Below are 19842 nucleotides of genomic sequence, written 5' to 3' on the forward strand. Positions count from 1 at the left end.
ATAATCAATGCGTGTTGTTAAGATCATTTTTGGTTTTCTGATAAAGTAGTAGAAATAATCATACAGATCACAGAAAAACAGAAATTTCTAAAAAACTGCATATTCACCAGTTAAAATGGCAATTGAATAGCCTGCTGAAGGAGAGCATTGAACAGTTTATTCTAAATTTCTGAAAATAATTTTATTGTTTTGAAAAAGAAGTCTTTAAAAATTCAGAAGAAAACCATATGAATTCTTTTGAGATAACATTTATAATTTTGATTATACATAGAGCAAAAATGCAAATTCAGTGAGTTTTGCCTGAGTTCATATTTTGTTCAGAAATTAGTTGTACTAATAAAATAGGTTTTGTCTTAAGAAGGAATAAAGAAAAACCTTTTATTACCACAAAAGTTGATACCAAGTTTTGCATTTTGTAAACCGCTATAATTTTTTTCATAATTTTACTTTGTCACCAGAAAAAAAAAAATTCCCTTCTAGTTGTGCTTTACTGCTAAAGGTATGGAAATCTGTTAAAAAGGTAAATTTACTGAATTACAGAAGTGAAATGTTAAAACACTGCATTGGTATGTTGGAAGCATTTAATTTTGATAGGCATGATGTATAGCTAGGGAAGTAAATGTACTCAAATTATGCTGTCTTTGAAAGACTAGGTAATTTGAAAGTAGATTATCCAATGAGACCGAAGTAGTAGTTGTCAAATTTTCAGGAAGTAATTAAACAAGCAGAGGGTCTCTCTTTTTTACTGGCTGTTTCTGGGTTGCATAGAGATTATGAAGAGAGACAAGAAAAATGACAGAGCAGGCTAAACAGCACATCAAACTCCCCTTGAAGAAAGCTTTTTTTTCCCCTCCTAGTGGCTTTCTGAATAAGCTAGGTAATGTTTTATGGTATTTTTGTTGCAGGTATCTGGTAAAATGTGCCCTTTGGAAAAGCAAGAGACACCACAGGCAACTTCTTTGTTTTTAATACCTCTTAATGAAATCTGTGTTACTCCAAAATGCTTCTTGCCTATATACGGTTTTGTTTTGTTGTTTTGTTTAAGATTTTTGTTTAGATCTCAGTTCTTCTGGATGGCTGCCATCTGGCACTCTGCCTTTTCTTTCCAAAACTAGGGCCACAATTTCTTGTCCAGCTGCTGTTGGTGCTGCCCAAGCTTTCACACAGCTCCACACTCACAGAGCACCTCAGTCCTCCTCTGGCACACACAGCCTCACTTTTGCTCTGCTTTCCCCAGTTTGCATGCTGCAACATGAAGTAGCTGCCCCAGCAGCTACATAAAATCAGGCAATGAGCTGGGGTCTCAGTTTGGCTAAGAAATGTCAGTGCCTGCCCCTCAGAGCAGAAAGCAAGTGTCCAGAGTGGGGATGAAGTTAGATGATAGAACACAACCCTCTGGCTAGTGTAAACATGGAGGGCAGGGCTGTGCCTTTTTATTTTGCAAATTCCTATGTAACCGTTTTAGGAATCAGCCCTCAGTATCTATGTAGTAAGTGCTGTATCAAATCAAGAGGTTTTTCTAACTTCAGGGAGATGAGAACAATAAGTGTCCAGCCATTAAAATGGCTTTCATGATAATTCTCAAATCCCTCTCTCTCTGTGTATTTCAGTAGAGCAGATGCAAGAAGGGAAATCACAATGGTACCAGCTTAGAAGGTGAGGTAGCAGATCAGATTACCTTGAGAAATCAGCAGTAAAATCCACTCCTGACTTTTCAGGAAGCCTCCTGCAGTGTCCCATGCCCAGATTTGTCATTGCACACACAGAGAAGTAAGGGACCACCTGGGGCCATTGACAGGGACCTAAGGCAAATCTGATTGGCCTCCCAGAAAAGTAGGAGGAAAACATAAGGATTTTGGACAGCCAAACTGACACTACAATTACCTACAAGTAGCTGTTTCTCTCTTGACTTCTTCTTAGGCATAAAATTTCTGCTGTGAATTTTCTGTTGACCTTGCCCTTTTCAGTTGCCCAAAGAGCTAATTCTGACTCACAGCAGCCAGTGCTTCAGCCACTCTCTCACCTAGAGCTAGGACTAGTGTGGAAACTTTCCATGTTGACAATAAGGCCTTCTTCACCTCTTCCCCTTCTTTTTCTTGCCCTTTCACATGACAGACTAATGCAAGATTTCTCTCTAAGACATGAGGATTTATATGTGTTTACCTTACCTATTCACTGCTTTAAACTATGGGATGAAGACTACTGATTAATGTTGCTAACTACTGAAAAACTGCTGCTGTGCTCCCTGGAGAGGACTGGAAGTCACCAAAGGGATCTCTTGTGAGCTATAGCTGTCTGTGCATCAAATAGTCTGATAACATTTCCATAACAAAACTGATAAATTAACCAAAAATTAAATCCATGCTTTAATTTTAAAAGTGGGTATATGAGAAATTAAGTAAGAAGAATATTTTAATCTTTTTTAAACAGTCACCTTAAATATTTTTGGTTCCAGATCTCATGAGAGGGGGGGACATCTATTTTAATACTAAATTACCTTCTTTAATTATTATCTTCGTATTTCTACATGAAAACTGCATTTTCAAAAGACTATTTCTGGTAGCTGGAAAATTAAGATGATAGGAAATTATGACAGTAGATGAAGGTGATAGTTATTTTTCTGAAGGATTTCTTCAGACACAGTTGTAATATTCTAGAGTAAGCTGAGAGGCCATTGCTTTTCTGCAGTTGCACCATCTGATTAGCAGTGTATGCATGGCTCTAGATAGCACTGATGACACTAAACCCACTTTCAGCCCAGATATGCACCTGCAAATCAAGAATATTCCACACCAGTTGTGAAAGACACTTCCAACTGCATCCACAATGTACAAGGGAGGCATCAGAAAAAGCACTGATACTTGTCAGAAAGTTGCGTATGTGTACATTTAGTTTCAGGGTCCTTTACCAGACTGGTTTTTTTCTTTACTGAAACAGATGAATGGAACAGGTTGTACTGTCTTTGGAGTTACCAGCCTGATGTTTTTTATGGAAATGATGCTGGAAGCAGTGTCCAGGGAGAGGCTGACTTGAGAAGAGGCTGAATTCTTGCAAACAAGTTTGGGACTGGTGGAGAAAGGCTCCCCTTGATACCAGGAAGAGGGGTACCTGCAAGGTCACGTTTGAGAAAAGAAATGTTTGAGAGTTGCTCTGCATGTGGTAGTAACACTGAAAACTGCAGATCATCAGTATATTTTTATGTGGAGATCGTTAAGAAATAGAAAACTGGAGCTGTTAATCACAGTTGTTATTACTGTGGGTGAATGAGGGATTAACAGAAGGAATAAGATTGATTTGCATGTGTTTACACAAAAGCATGTGTCCAGAGCATCCATTGGTATTGTGCACTCCCTCAAGTTAAAGAGCTAAATTCTTCAAACAAGTGCACAGTTCTAAGGAAAGTGTTTGATGGTATTCATTATCCTCTACATTTGGGGAATTATTGGGCATTGCTTATAAACACAGGGAGAAAACTTGTGGTTGTAGTTGAGACACCAAAAAGTCTTGAGGTTTTTTTTTCAGTCAACTATCATATTTGGTTGACTTGACAAAGTTTCAGCTTTGTCCACAAATAATTAAATATAACTGGTTTTGGAGACCCTGTTGGATCCTTTGGCTTCTACGCAGAGAAGCCAAGGCACCTCATTTAAAAAGAAAAACTCCGAAAGTGCGATATCTTTTCGCCAGGTTTGTTTGCACTTTCCCAGTTCTGTTGCCCGTCTGCCCCTGGTGCTGCAGGAGCGTCCCTCTCCCGCTCGTCCCCAGCGGCACGGCGGAGTCTGCCTGCCTCCCCGCAGCGGGACAGCTCTCCGCGCCGCTCAGCCCTTCGCCCCAGCCCCTGGGCTGCTCCCGACACCTTTTTCCTCTTTCTGTCTGTCTCTCTTTGGATGGGGGAGACGGCCGGGCGCAGGAAAATCTCCCGCGGGCAGGACCAAGGGGAGCCGCTGAGCTCCCCCCGCTTTCCCCGTGCTCTGGCTTTCCTCTGCCTGAAGCCCTGTGTACACAAAGGGCTCGCTTCTGCCTTTCAATTAAGTAACCGAGATTTATTTACTTTTACTCTTTCTCCCGTCCCTACACGTATTTGGTGTCTGTAGCTCCTGTCAGTTTTGGGATTGGGTGTTCTTTTGATTTTTTTTTTCCTCCCCTCCTCTCTATGAAGTTATTTTTTTGCATTTCCCCGGAGGCAGATTTAAATCAAACGTCCGTGTAAGGGAGGGCTCCATCCAGCCTGACTCCTACACCCAGCGGACAGACGCGTCTCGGCCGCCCCGCCGCTCCGGCCGAGAGCCCGGCCCTGGCTGGGCAGTGCGGGGGTGCCCGAGGAGCCCCCGCGGGCTGGGAGCGGCTGGCGCAGCTCAGCCTCGGTACATACCCCGGGGAGGGGGGGAAGAGACACCAACAAAAAAACCCCAACAACAGAAAGCACACCAAACCCAGCGGGGCTGGAGAAGGAGGGCTCCCCGTGCTTAAGGAGCTGAGGCGGGGTTGGGTACACGAAGTGTCGGGGACAGCGCTTGGCACCGGCGGGTCCTGCGGGGCTCTCCCGGAGCGCCTTATATGGCGGGGGCGGGGGGGCCCGGCTGCAGGCTGAGCCCAGCCCGGGGAGCGGGCGCGGGGCCGCCGCGGGGTGCAGGCTTCGTGTCCTGCTAGGGGACACACGGAGCGGACGAGACGGGGATCTCCGAGGAGACTCCATCCCGCCAGAAGGAAACACCGTAGCAACCTTCCCGGCCACGAAAGGTAAATGAGATTTGGTCTCTGTTGGGGTTGTGTTGTTGTTGTTGTTGGAACTTTTTGTTTGGACTGGTGGTTTGTTTTCTTGCGGGAGTTTTTCTGTGTGCGTGACTTAAAACGAAACAAAACAAAACAAGTATATTTTTTCATTCTCTCTCTTTTTCCCTCCTCTCGTGGTTTCCTGAACGGCACGGACCTGGCGTGGGGAGGCGGCCACCGGCATCCCGGGGAGCGCCGGCTGTGTGTCCCCGCCGGCTGTGTGTCCCCGCCGGCTGTGTGTCCCCGCCGGCTGTGCGTCCCCGCCGGCTGTGTGTCCCCGCCTGCTGTGTGTCCCGCGGGGTCGCGCCCCGCCGGCGGGGGCACAGCTCGGGGGACGCAGAGCGCCCGAGTGCCCGGCGCTGCTCGCTCCCGCCGGCGGCCCCTCCGCCTCCCGTCCTCCTTCTCCGCCGGCGCCGCGCTCCTTTGCTGCCGGCCACCGCGGGCACTCCGCGTCCGCTCCGAGGCTCCATGCGTGACTTCGGGAAGAAATGAAGGGGAGAAAGTCGAGGAATTTTCTGTTCGGCATTGAAGCGGGGAGAAAGAAAACCCGCGAGTTCGGTCACCTGCCCTGCGCCCTGACCGGAGGAGAGCCCGGCCCGGCCGGGGCTGGGGAGCTTTTATTGCCCATGTATAAATAGTGTCGGGGGAGCGGCCGGTAATGCGATCAGGAAGGGAGGCATTAGGCAGAGCGGCGCTCAGGCACCGGGCGCCCACAAGCGCGTTCTCTAAAGACGCTTCGAGGCGAGCGGCAGTAAAGGTTTTATGGGTAACTGAGAAGCGCCTCGCAGCCGCAGGTTTGGCATTAATAAGCGCTTCGGAGGGTAGGAATTACACTGCCGGGCTGGCGGCGAGACCTAGCGGGAAAAGGGCGCTGCGCGGTAGGAACAAGTATTTACTAAAGGAGTTAGTGCCAAATGAATGCCGGATTTCAGCCTTCGATCTCACGGATAAATTTTTTAGTAACTATGAAAGCAGGCCAATAACGTTTATAGAGGAAAGAAAAATATTTGAAGTTACAAACTTCTCTAATAGCTGAAAATTAACTTTTGACAACAAGCGGGATTTCTCCTCTTCGTTGATTCAAAGAAACGTCTATACTTAAATTTTACCCTAAAAGATCTACTATTTTAAAAATAACAGCACCCCGCAGGGCAATTTTCCAGATGTAGAGGAACCTTTAAAACCAAACCGCAGCGTTGCCTGTTGGCAGACGTGTTTAATGCCGGTGAGAGCAGAGCATCCACAATATTTATGTTAGGATTTTCGGGAATGCAAGAAGCACAGGAATGTTATTCTCTCCTGCAGATCCTGAAGTCCTTCCTACAAGATTTTCTTTTTGATCTGCTTGTTGTCAAGTAATTAGTAAAAGGAATTACCCACTCCGGCTCTGTGCCCTCAGGTACCAGAGGCATTAGGGCTGTAAACTTCGCATTTTCTGCATATCTCCGGCTCGCCTTCCTCCTCCATCAGCAGCGCTCCTTTCAGGAGGGTTAAATTTTAATTTAGTTCCTTGTAAGCTGTGAAGGGATGTGTTATATCGCCGTCTCTGCCCATTTGAAGTTAATAGACTGGTTGCAGTGACTTTTTTGCCTCTCCGGGCAAAGGCAGAGGGGGTTTTGTGGCGGGGCAGTCCCGGTCCTGCCCCCGGCCAGCCCCGCGGTAGGGCTGGCAAGCACCGAGGCACCGCTGGCAACATCGGATGGCGCGACCATCAGAGCAACTTCCACTGTCCTCGGGAAGATCTCCTTCTGTCTTTGAAAATATCTCACGCGAATTTCCCCATTTTAATATACTCTGGAATATTAATGTTACCTTGGGGGCAGGGAGAAGAGAAAAAGAGAAGAAAGCGAAGGCACTTTAATTATCTTTGAATTTTTGCCTTTTCTCGGACACGGATTTAATATCTAAATTTTATCCGTGCAAATGAAAACAGTAAATACTGAGGTACGGATTTATAAGGATACTTAAATGAACACAAAGTGTGATTGTGTGCATATGGATATAAGCAGTTTTGTTAGAGCACTTTCATTGAAAAAGAAGAGAAGCTGATGAAACGATTATCCCTTTATCAGATTAAAAGCCGTCTGTTATTTTTAAATGTTTAAATCCTTTCATCAGGAATATGGCTGTATTCCAAATGATGAAATAGAGGAATTTCACTTGTAACAGGGAAAAAACCCAAACAAATAACAAAGAAATAAACTACTCCACCCCCAAAATATTTTTTTCACCTTCCTATCTCCAAAATAACAACAAAACCCCAAAGCGTCCGAGAATTTTTTGGTTTTATTTTGATTTCATTATTCAGTGCTGGGATTTAACAATTACAGGTTGGAAAACCTATCTGAAAACAGTAGGGCCACGTTGCAACAAAGGTCTGGCCAGCATTAATCTGGTGTTTGGAAAACACTTGACAGTTGCGAGGGCTCCCCCCTATTCTTCCGTTCCTTTAAAAGTTATCCCTTTCAAAAGGGAATCACAGCCCCTATCTCTGTTTCTCCAGACAGATTCCCTTCTCTCTCTCTCCCTCTCTTTCCCCTTGCATGAAGGGGTGAATTGAAAAATCATTTAATTATTTTCATTCTAATCGCCTTAATCCCCGTTATACTAGGAGCAAATGATGATAATGGGATCCACATGGAAAAGATTCCCGGATGGGGGGGTAGGGCAGGGATCCTCCCGGCCCTGGGCCTGGCAGGTGGAGACGGGCGGGGCGGGGCGGGGCTCTAACATAGATAAAACATTGGACTAAGCCTTCTTACCCCGCGGGCAACTTACTCGCCATCGTTTTATTTTTGCGCCAGGTGACGCGGCTGTGAAGGGACCCGTTTGTCACTCTGGGGGAACAGGGGACCCTCGTAAAACAGGAGAAGAAAAACCAAACCCCATCTCACTCCCCCCCACGCCATCCCCCCGCCTCCTGGGAGCCTCAGCAAGGACAAGCTGATTAATTCTCCCGGGTCGCCCTGTCAATCCCCGGGGGCCGCTCCGCTTTGCCGCCGTCCTGCAAACCCTCCGGCTGCGGGGCGCGGCTGCAGCCCGAGGCCAGGAGGAGGAGGAGGAGGAGGAGGAGGAAGGGCAGCTGGCCGGCGGCATTAGTTACAAGCACCGCCGTGACAGTACTTCTGTCTGAGGCTGCAGGAATAGAGCCAACAGCGAGATCACCGGGCGCTGGCTTTTCTTGGGGCGTTCGCAGAAATGTACAAATACGGGGCCTGCCGGTTTTCATAAACAACGTTCAGGACACAGTCAATCAATCACGCTGGCAAGCAAGCAGACCAGGAGCCTAGGATATATACAAGGCATAAATATATATGTATAAACCCTGTCAATTCTGGAGTACTTAGAATTTTTTTTTTCTATAAGCCTAAGGGAAACCATATCTAGAAAGATTCTGACAAGTCAGGAAATCACAGTGGAAAAGTAGAAGGTATTGTTAGAAAGTTATGGTACATTGTATGTTTTAATACCAGCAAGAGAAATACTGGGAAACAGAAAGAAAAAAGTGTCTAAGCAAGTCAGAGATTTATAAAAAACATAAAATATTATGCTTACAGTCAGAGAGACAATTTCAAAAATATGTGGCTGAAAACATGAAACCTGATCACTTTTAAATACAATGCAATAGATATATCTGTAAAAGACATGAGTTTACCAGATTTTCTAGTCAGCAAAGTATTCTTTATGTTGCAGTCATTTCTAGTCTTAATTTGAAACATATTTTGTATCTAGGGATAGGTCCTTGCAAATGCACCGTGTTGTTTTGTTCTGCTTTTTTAAATGATCTTTTGATAATAAGAGCTCTGCACAGCACGGAGTTTGTGATCTCTCTTTCTGACACTGAGTCTTTTTCTTGCAAAAGGACATGTGTGAACAAGGAACTCATAAAATGAAGAGTGCAACAGCTTTGAACATCCCAGTAATGCAGAAAGAATAATTGCACATCAAGGTAGGAGAAAGATAATCAAGTTTCAGGACTTACAAGAGAAGGACATATTCTGTGGTGGTGTGAATTAGGAGTTCCACTGAAATAGAGGACTGGTTGGTACTGCAGAAATTGAGAGCTGTTCTCATGCTGCTGTGATCCAAAACAGTGGCTCCTTCTTCTGCCTAGTGAGCATTGAGGAAAGCCTGGGCAATGATGCTCAGAGAGCAGAAACTGTGCTCTAAGAGAAAGCATCCAGAGTCCTTTTTCCCAGCTGGTAAAACCTGGCAAACAAGCTTGTAAAATTGAGGACCAGAGTACTGATTTTGCTCAGGATAGACATTGTGACTGCAATGCCTCTATGACACTATTGTCAGGAACAATTTTATTTTTTTGAAATTACTGCATTTGTTGTGTAATATTTTGCATCAAGAATAAACTTGGTATTTGGTCATTTCACTCTGTGGTTGTTATCTGTCAAAAGAAGTTGTATAAGGAGCCGAAGCCAAAAACTACTCAGGTCAGGAGAGTGAGTTTTGGTGATGACCTTCCAAGTTGACTTTGTTTTGGTGATATAAACAGTTGCAAAATTGTGTGACTGCCTTCTCAGAAACTTAATGTGTTTAAAGATGTGTATGGTCAGAAGAATAGGGATTGGGTTTACATCTAAGACCTTCCCCTTTTAAGGACTTGTGTTTAAAATGGATGGGATCATGTACTTGTTTAAAGGCAGTTTCATTTTTATATAATAATTTATGCTAATCACCATATAAGAGAATGCTTCATCAATTACAGCTTCATTCTTGTGGATACAATGTTTTATTTTCATAGCAATATATTATGGAGGCTTTTCTCTGAATCTTGCCTTGATTTGTGTCGTGTAAGACTGACACAAAGTGATAAATGTATTAACTGACAATCTCCAGGTAAAATACCATATAAAATATAAAAATTAAACTAGTATCTGAAGACTCTGTAAATACTTAATAATTTTATTGTTATTTTAATGTTGTGGGAAAACTGTGAAAACTCACACGCTTTTTTTACCCTCAAAGATTCAGTTTGTTTTGCTGGGGCTTTTTTTGTATTCTGGGTTAAATGATTGTTAAGACTAATATAAACAATCTTGTCTGGAAATGAAGCAAGTGAAAAGGAAAAAAAGGGAGATAGAAATATATATTATGTATGTATTGAAAGTATTATATATGTATTGAAAGTATCAACACCTCACCCCTTCCACACCATAACCTGCTTCCTTCTGCCTTTGAGTATTCCTTCTAAACTTTGTAATAAGGCAAGTGACAAATGTCTTTCAAGAAGGTTTTACAATGCTACCTACTGATTCACCAAAGGCTGTTTGTGAGAAGTGCCTGCAACAGCAGACAGGTTACTCATCAGCCTACTAACACAAATTCTCCTGTGCTCCATCATGTGATCACCTGTGGCCTGGCTACAAAGGGGGTGAAGCCAAATGGATGCTTTAATCACTGCTTTAGAAAATTATAGTTATTATCTAATATATATAGTTACATACTAAAACTGAGACACCTTTTCCTTTATACCAATATACTGCTGCACCTGTACAGGTGGGACTCTGCTATTTATTTTACAGATCTCCTTTGCATCATGATCATTGAATTTCACTAGTTCTCTTTTCTCTGAGGTCCCAAGTTATCTCCAGCAACCTACTTACCTCTCTTACTACTGTAGCTATGAAATGGGGCCCCCTATCTGATGATACCCCTAGGGGTACCCCAAACCTGGGAATAATCTTTTGTAGTAACCACTTAACTGTTTCCTTTGCTTGGTTTGTGCGACAGGGAAGGGCTTCTGGCCATCCATAAAATGTGTCAACCCCCAATAACAGGTATTTGTATCCTTGGGTTCTTGGCAATTCTACAAAATCTACCTGCCAATAGTCTCCTGTCTCTATTCCTATCTGAATTCTTCCTAGCTGTGCCTGTCACCTAGCCACTGGGTTGTTCTTCAAGCAGATATCACATTTTGACAATACTGATTTTGCCATTGTTAACATCCGTACTGAAATTAAATTCTGTTTTAGCAATTTTACCAATGCCTTTGCACCCCAATGACATTTGTTATGTTTAATTTGTAGAACTTCTCTGATTATCAAGGGGGATACCACTATTTGTCCTTGTGCAGTCACATACCATCCTTCTGAATTCTTTTGTGCATTTAGCAAATGTGCCAGTCTCTCATCTTCTGAATATTTGGTTCTGGAGGCAAATTGAATTGGGATACATTAAGCTTTAAAGGTATCAATGCCATTGTTGTTTGCACCCTTCGAGCAATCTGTCAGACTGCCCAGTCTGCCTTTCGATTTCCCTCACAGATTTTGGAGTTTCCTGATTGGTGTGCTTTACAGTGTATAATTGCCACTTGTTCAGGTTTTTGTACTGCTTTTATCAATTGCAGGACTGCATCCTGATGTTTAATGTGCGTACCTCGAGAGGATAGTAATCCTCTTTCTTTCCACAGTGCTCCGTGTACATGCACCACTCCAAAAGCATATTTTGAGTCAGTCCAGATATTTACCTTTTTCCCTTCACTTAATTCTAGTGCCCTGGTTAAAGCAACCAGTTCTGCCTTCTGGGCAGATGTATTTGGTGGTAATGCTTTTGCCTCCACTGCTGTACTGTCTGTTGTTACCGCATATCCAGCGTATCTGGTTCCGTTTTCCATGAAGCTGCTCCCATCTGTAAATAACTCCCACTCTGGCTGCTCTAGTGGGATGTCTTTCAGATCTTCTCTTGCTGAATAGGTGTACTCTATTACCTCCACACAGTCATGCTCTAATGGGCCTTCTTCAGTTGTGGTACCTAGGAACAAAGCTGGATTCAAAAGGTTAGTTGCTTTTAATGTGACATCATCCTGCTCAGTCAGGACTACCTGGAATTTCATCATCCTGCTTGGGAATAGCCAATGGCCCCCCTTCTGCTCTAAGACAGTGGTTACCAGGTGTGGTACATAGACATCTATGTGCCTTCCCATAGTAAGCTTCCTGGCTTCTTGTATCACCATCACAGTGGCTGCGACTGCCCGCAGACATGGAGGCCACCCGGCCCTTATGTTGTCAAGTTGTTTGGAAAAGTAGCCCACCGGCCTTTTCCAACTTCCCAGACGCTGGGTCAGGACTCCTTGTGCTAGGCGCAGCCTTTCATAGACAAACAGCTGAAAATCTTTAGACAGATCAGGTAACCCGAATGCTGGAGCAGTTGTCAGTGCTTCCTTTAATTTTAGGAAGGCTTCATTCAGTGGCTTGCCCCAGGTGAATGGCTGCGTCTTCTGAGCTTCATACAGGGGTTTCACAATCAGTCCATAGTCCATGATCCACAGGCGACACCATCCTGCCATCCCAAGGAAGACTCGCAGCTCATGTAGATTCTGGGGCTCTGGAATAGCACAAATAGCTTGGATAAGGTTAGTACCTAGTTTTTGTTGCCCTTGTGAAATTTCACATCCAAGGTAGATCACAGTCTGTTGGGCAATTTGTGCCTTTCCTCTGGATACTTTATAACCTCCAATTCCCAGTAAATTTAAAATCTCAATGGTTACCTTTATACAAGTTGCTTTTTCTTCTGTAGCTATTAGTATATCATCAACATACTGCAACAACAGGTATTGGTCTCTTGGTACACTTGCCCATTTTTGGTCCAAATCTCCAGCTCCTTTGCCAGTTGGTTTCCGAATAGGGTCAGCAAGTTCTCGTAGTCTTGTGGAAGTCATGTCCAGGTGAGCTGGGTCTTTCTTCTGTTCCCTGGGTTTTCCCACTCAAAGGCAAACAGTTTCCTACTTTCTTTGTCAAGGGGTATGCAGAAAAAGGCATCTTTTAAATCAATTACAGTAAACCATTTATATATCTCTTTTACAGATGTCAGCGATGTGTAGGGATTTTTTACCACTGGATAAATGTCCTTTGTTATTTTATTTATTGCTCTCAAATCCTGCACTAATCTATATTCACCATTTGGTTTCTTTACTGGAAATATTGGTATATTAAATTCTGATTCACATTCTTCTAAAATTCAGTATTTCAAGAATTTATCAATAATCTTTACTATTCCTTGCCATGCTTCTGGTTTTATGGGATACTGTTTGACTTGTACAGCCCTCGCCCCTTCTTTTAACTCCACATGCACTGGTTGTGCCAATTTAGATTTCCCTCGTATATCCATTTCCCATACAGAGGGAATCACTGCATCTTCTACCTCCCTAGGGATAGAGGGAACAGGTTTTTCTTTGATCATTAAAATCTGTCCCATCTTTGATTCAGGTATTTTCATTATAAGCTCCCCATTTTCAAAGGTTATTACCCCATCAAGTTTCGCTAGCAAATCTCTTCCTAAAAGTGGAATTGGACACTCAGGTACATATATAGGAACTCGTGTGTTAAAACCTTGTTCCCAAAACACAAATCTAGGGGTTGCAAGAATGGCCGTTTTTCCTCTTTCCCTGTAGCCCCAACTGTTGTTGTTTGCTTGTCCCCAATTTGTCTTTGCAAATCATTTAGTACAGAATATATAGCTCCTGTATCTATTAGAAATTTCCTCCTTATGCCCTAACTGTATATTTATGACAGGTTCTTGAACCTGTTTTACAGGTTCCACGTCTAGTCAGCTGCTATATTTGCCTAACACCATTGCCTTGGCAACATTTTCCTGCTGGAACTGATTGCCCTGGTGAAACCGGTTGTTTGGGCATTCCCTTTTCCAAAGTCCCTCCTGTTTGCAATGTGTACCTTGATTTAGGCTTAACCCTTGCATAACTGGTCTTCTACCTTGACTACCCCTGCCACATCCCCTGAAATTTGGGTTCTCTTTTCCTTGTATTACTTCCAAAAGATTTTGCTGCTGCCTTTTACTAGCTTCTCTTTTGCAATTATTATATACCTTCCAGGCTACCTCAAGTAGTTTATCCAAATTCCTTAATTCTTCCCCTTCTAATTTTTGTAATTTCCTCCGGATATTGTCCTGTGACTGGCCCAAGAATATGAGAACGAGCTGAACCTTTGCTTGTTTTTGTCCATTTGGAGATCTGTATATTTCCTTGCTACCTCCTTAAGCCCCTCCAAAAACGCAGTGGGAGATTCTTTCTTTTCCTGTAGGACCTCATATCATTTAGACCAATTCATAGTTTTGGGCACAGCATTCTGAACTCCTATTTGGATCCACTCCTGATATTTCCATAGTCTCCTCATATCCCAAGATAAATTAGTGCCCCATTTTGGATCCTCAATTGGGAATTTTTCATCTAAATTTCCTGTTATGAGCCCATTTCTGATATCCTCCCTTGCCCTTTGGCTGCCTTAAGTACCATCTCTTTCTCAGTAGAATCCATCAAAGTATCTAAAATTACTTGTATGTCATCCCAGTCCGGATTCTGAGTTTTTATAACCATTTTTACTACTCGTGCGACCTTATCAGGATTTTCTCTATAAGTTCCGGCTGATTGTTTCCAAATAACTAAATCTGCAGGAGAAAAAGGCACTTTTACAAACACTGGCCCTTCTGCTCCTACACCTTGTTGCAAGGGAGCGATCACAGTCCGTTTTTGTCTGCCTATGTCTTTTCTACCCACAACTGGGGCAAGCTCTGACTGACTTCGAGTTCTCTGGGCTACCAGTGTTGCTGATTCATTACTATTGCTACCTTTTTCACTTGCATCCCTCCCCCTCCTTTCTATCACAGTTAGGTTTTGCTCATCTTCCGAGGAAGAGGGATCAGGTGATGGTGGGAGAGGAGGATAAAGAGAGAAAGGTGTACTAGATGAGACAGGTTCAGGGTTAGGGGAGGTAGGGGCAGATGGTGGGATAGGGACAGGTGAAGCAGGTGGGATAGGGCTAAGCTCTTGGTCTTATTGGGGCTACCTGTAAATCAATATCTGTATAATTTTCCCTACTCAGACTTTCTTTCTTTCTCCAAGTATTATCTCATATTCGGTATAAAATTCTTAGTTCAAATTCGTGGTGAACAACTTCTAAAACTGTGAATAGAAGTTGACTAAAGATCATTAATTAGCATGAAATTTATTAGCAGATGGTTTTGGAATGGATTAAAGCAATTGACATAAAAGTGTCCACTTTGCAACATGGGCTTCCTTTCCTATTGCTTTTGTATAATAGAACTGTCTGTACTTAGAAAATACTGATACTCACTGAGTACCTCCTAACTGCTAATTTCTCTTGTCTCTGTTATTTAACCACTGTGAAGAAATTATAGAGAACACTTTATATTTTAAAAATAACAAGATTACATGCTGTTTAATTTGGGGGGAAGAGGTATAGATTGCAAAGAAAGACTGCTCTGTTTCCCTGTGGACAGCTGTGGAGGGGCGCAGATGTGTTGGACAGGGCAGGAAAGCTGTTATGTTACTGCAGGAAAGAGGGAGGATGAGGTATAAATACATCTGGGACCCGGTACCCTCTTACAGAGACCACCAATCTCACTTCTTCAAAACTTTTGTCTTGATCGACATTAAAACCAACAAAATTATAGCTTTAATAAAGTCTTACCACAGAAAATTTCCTTAGCTTTTTTTTTGTTTTACTAGTTTGAGTCTTTAGACTCAGGCTATACATCTTGATTAATGACTGACAATTTAACTTAATATTATTAAATATCTCTAATTTAATTTTTAGTACATTTCAGAGTCTTTATGATTTCAAATAAAATCTGTCTTACATAGGAAGCCAGAATAATGTCTATGTTCCATTTAGATCTTCAAATTAGCCCTTCAGTGCTGTGATTCTCAGTATCTGTTATGCAGCACTACACACATTGTGAAGACTTAATAACAAGAAAGGGAGATCATATTTTACTTTTAAAAAGTTGAAAAAGAATTTAACAAAAGCTGATTACTAATCATATGACTTCTGTATTTTATTACATATCTAAATCTTATTTACATGGAAAAAAATTCAAGCATTTCTTATTGTATTTTTGCAGTAATAGATGAATGTTGAGTATTTACTTCATTTTTTTCTGCTATTCCATGGGAAAAAACCCAAAAATATCAGCTTTTGCTAGTACAAATCAGAAATGGTACTGTCAGACTTCAGACAGTGTGGAACAGTAATAAATACTTTTATTGATATAAATTCCTAAGTGGAATATAGAAACAAGAAGTTACATTTAATGTGAAAAAATACAGCATCTTGATTACTACTAAGAAGCACGCTGAGAGTTGCACTTTTTAGCACTTGTAAAGAACTTCTGTGATTTCCTCGTTTGTTTTGTCATTAATCAGCAGGTGATTAATGCTGCAGAAGGCAAGTAAACTCAAGAAGTTCTCCAGCTATAAAAATATATTTCAGTTCAGTTGTGTTACATGAAATTATGACAATTAGCCTGAATTCTGGATATGAAGACAGGGAAACTGCAGTTGAAAATACTTTTTTAACATATGAAAAACAGCTAAGATAAAAGTAACGCAAAGAATACATGTGCCATCACACCCCTCAAAGGAGCTGCTGGTGCAGCAGAGCAGTACAAACTCTTTTTCACCACCTACATCTCTGTGAAGCCTGCAGGATTTTTTGCCTGCTGAGTTAATGGATAGAACTGGTGTATAAAGTGGTCCACAGGAGTGAATTCAAGGTCAGTTTTTTGATACAGCACTATGTGACTGCAGGAGGACTTGCACAGCACAGGCAGGCATGTTTTTCAGAAGGGGAAGGCTGCTTTTGAAATTGAAATAATCTTTCTGAGTATTTAATGTGTAAGAAAACACAATGCTCGAACTGTAGACCAACAGAACAAACTTCCACAAGGAAAGCAAAGACGACAAATTGTAAATAATTTTCAATGTCAACCTTACATTTCAAAAGAATTACTCATTTGCTTATGTTATGGTCATCTATGAGAAGTATTGCAAACTTGTCAGATTTTGGCTCTTGGCATACACACTGATGCATCTGCCTCAAGTCCAACAGAACATTCCTGGCCACTCAGCAAGCTACTGGCATGCATAGTGCGCAAAGGATAAGTTCCTTCTAACAGAATACAGTATTCAGATTGAATAGATGGTCTTTCTCCAGAAAAACTTAGCTAAATAAGCTTTGATGCATATTTTTCCCTTTTAAAGTCTTTCTCTTCTGCATGGATTATAGGATTTTCCACAAGGTTAAAAAAAGGGCTATGCTTGCTCTAAAAATTTAGGTTCACCCTGGTATCCACTGTCAAAAACAGACTATTGAAATAACAAATGAGGTTCACTTCCTCAGAATGTGTAAATGCCCCAGCTTAGAGTTAAACTTTCAACAGCTGAAAGACAATACCATCGACACGTACCTGGCACTAGTTACTGGGGTTTATTTTTTCCTGGAAAGCAGTTTTGGGCGACAGAGTGGCGTCCGGGCTTCCCAGGTTGTTGTGCTGACAAACTGCAGTGGTGGTAAAGGCAGGGAGTCTGACAAAATCTCATTAATCATTTTAAATTAAATCCAACATTCCACTCCAACACTGCCAAGAAGAAAGCTAACTTTTACAAATGAATACTCTCTCTGAAAATAACTGGTATCCTGACCATACTGCTTTCACAAAAACATGCTTGATTTTTGTTAGGTACACATACACTATTCTTAAGCTTAAAAATGCATATTTTTTTTGATTGCTGAGAATCAGAAAAGTGCTTTTTGCTTGTTTTCTCTATTACGGTCTATGAGTGAACCACACAACTGAAAATTAAGAGCCTCTTTTTTCTTTCAATGAATTGAAGTTTTTTTTGCTTTTCTAATATTTTAAGTACAGAATGTTTGTTTTTTCAAGTAAATTTCACATAGGAAATGGAAGTATTCCATTTAAATATTTTCTCTAAGCATATTTATATGAATAAGAAAGGAAAACTGCAAATTTACTAACATTAATATTAGTAAAAACACTGAGGTTTCACTTTATCACTGAGGTGATAAAGAAGCAATGTGATAGCTTTTAGGTTTTTTACAGACACTCTTCTGTAAATACTCCTAGCTATTTGATTATGATTTAATTACACATGGCAAATGTGAACTTTAAACGTCTCATAAATAATATTAGATTATCACATAAAATTTTATCTTACTAAAATCACTATTAAATGCAGATTATAAAAGCTTGTATTTCTCTTTCAAGGCAAAATAAAATCATAACATGCTAATGTGAGACACAGGAATCTGTTCTTTGCCCACTTTAATAGTGCTTTTGAGCTTAGAGTGGGAGATTTTACAATGGCAGAGAACAAGTCATCAGCCTCAATGTTTATTAGTTGTAATACACCCATGAAATATTTTAAAAGGAAAAAAAAATCCTAATTCAATAGAGGGCAAGTAAATCTGACTTTCCCAAACACTTATTATAATTTTGACATTTTAACATGATCAAGGAGGTACACCTCAATTTTGTTTAAGTGCTTAAAATAATACCTGTTTTCTAAAAACGGAGCTATAAACAGTATCAGATTGCACAATGACATCCTTACACAGAGAACAAAAGTATTACCACTTTGAAAAAGAGCAATTCCTTGTTGATAAACTTGTTTATGTTAAGAACATTAATAAACTGCAGAATACTGAAGAAATAATAACATTTATTTGCCCAGCTAGTCAGTTTATTTTCTTAAAGCTGTATTTTGAAACTGTTTACATTTTTTCTTTTTCCAATGTGGGGGGGTGAAAGGGAAAGGTTAAAGAGAACAAATTGAATTTTTTTCCTGAACGCAAATTTCTCACTTGCTTTAAAATCGACAAACACATCTCGAACTTGTATTTGTTTGGGTTGATATATGTTGCAGCAGCTTTGATTTATTTTAGAAAGCCAAAGCTGTACAAATGTATTGTTTAGAGTTTGAATGGAAAGTATTCCAGACAGAAATAGAGTCTGAGAAAACAGATAATATCAGATGCTGTGTATAGTTAAGCTATGTGAATATCTAATATATGCCATATTCTTTGAATAAATGCAATCAGAGCCTCAGACTTTATAATAAAAGCAAACATGAGCTGCATTTGTGTGACACTTTACATGGACACAGGTACACTCATTTTCCCAACACGAACAGAAAAGTTTTCCTTCTGTCACATCTGTGTATACTGAAGTTACCAAACTTACAGAAATGGCCATTAAGAAAAATTCTAGTGTCTTTTAGGACAGAACAGTGAGTGTTTGCAGAGGGATGGGCTGCAGGCTCACTTCTTCCTTCAGTGCTGTGTACAGTGCATCCAGTTAAGAGTTAAGGCAACACCACATGGCCAAAGTTCAAAGGACACGCAGTGGTGGAATCACAATAGCTTGGGAAACACTTGACAGTTATGAGCATGATCATGATCATGTAATTCAGCTTGAGATCCTCTGCCTAAGTCTTCTGAAGTGCTTGATGAAGGAGCTATTTCCACATTGCATCATTTAGTGACACATGGATCAATGAAGTATCATAATTTTAAAATGTGCATAGAGACACCAAGTGCATTGAAGAAAACACTGCATAACACTTTGTTTGTTAAAGAGTTTTTGCAGGACAACCAAGACAATTTTTTTTTTCACTTTTTAAGAGTACTATTACACCTGATTAAGATTTTTTCTCTCCTTTTAAGACAGAAAATTGTTTAACTTCATGTAAAGTCTAGATTGCTAAAATGCAAAAAATTACTTCTCAGCCACTTTGGAGTTAGACTCAAACTGGTAAAAGAAAAATGACAGCAGAAATGTCTGTATTAATTAGTTACTTTGTGATTGACTCTGAGGGAATTCACACTTGGCATGTTGTGTTTGCTGTATTCTGTTCCACTCTGAGTTAGTAACATAATGTAGAGCATGAATTGGGTGCTAATCCTCTAACACTGTTCAAAATCCTGTTGTGAAGATCAGATGCTGTTATCTGCATGTCATTAGGGTTTTGTTTTCTTTTGCCCTAGCCTTGTCTTATGGAAACTTGAATTGTATCATTCTGTTTCTAATTTATCTTCTTGGCTGCTACACTGGCCTAGAAGTTTTCTAGACCTTGCTAATAGATGTACTCATCTATTCCAGAAAAAACATGTTCTGTCTGCCTGAAAGTTTTGTACTGTATCAGGGTAATGGGAAATTAGGAGAAATCCAGACTAACAATTCATACTTTCTTACTAGTGCAAAATCAAAACCAGTATCACTAAT

The sequence above is a fragment of the Agelaius phoeniceus genome, chromosome 4, assembly GCF_051311805.1.
Source record: "Agelaius phoeniceus isolate bAgePho1 chromosome 4, bAgePho1.hap1, whole genome shotgun sequence".
NCBI classification, from domain to species: domain Eukaryota; kingdom Metazoa; phylum Chordata; class Aves; order Passeriformes; family Icteridae; genus Agelaius; species Agelaius phoeniceus.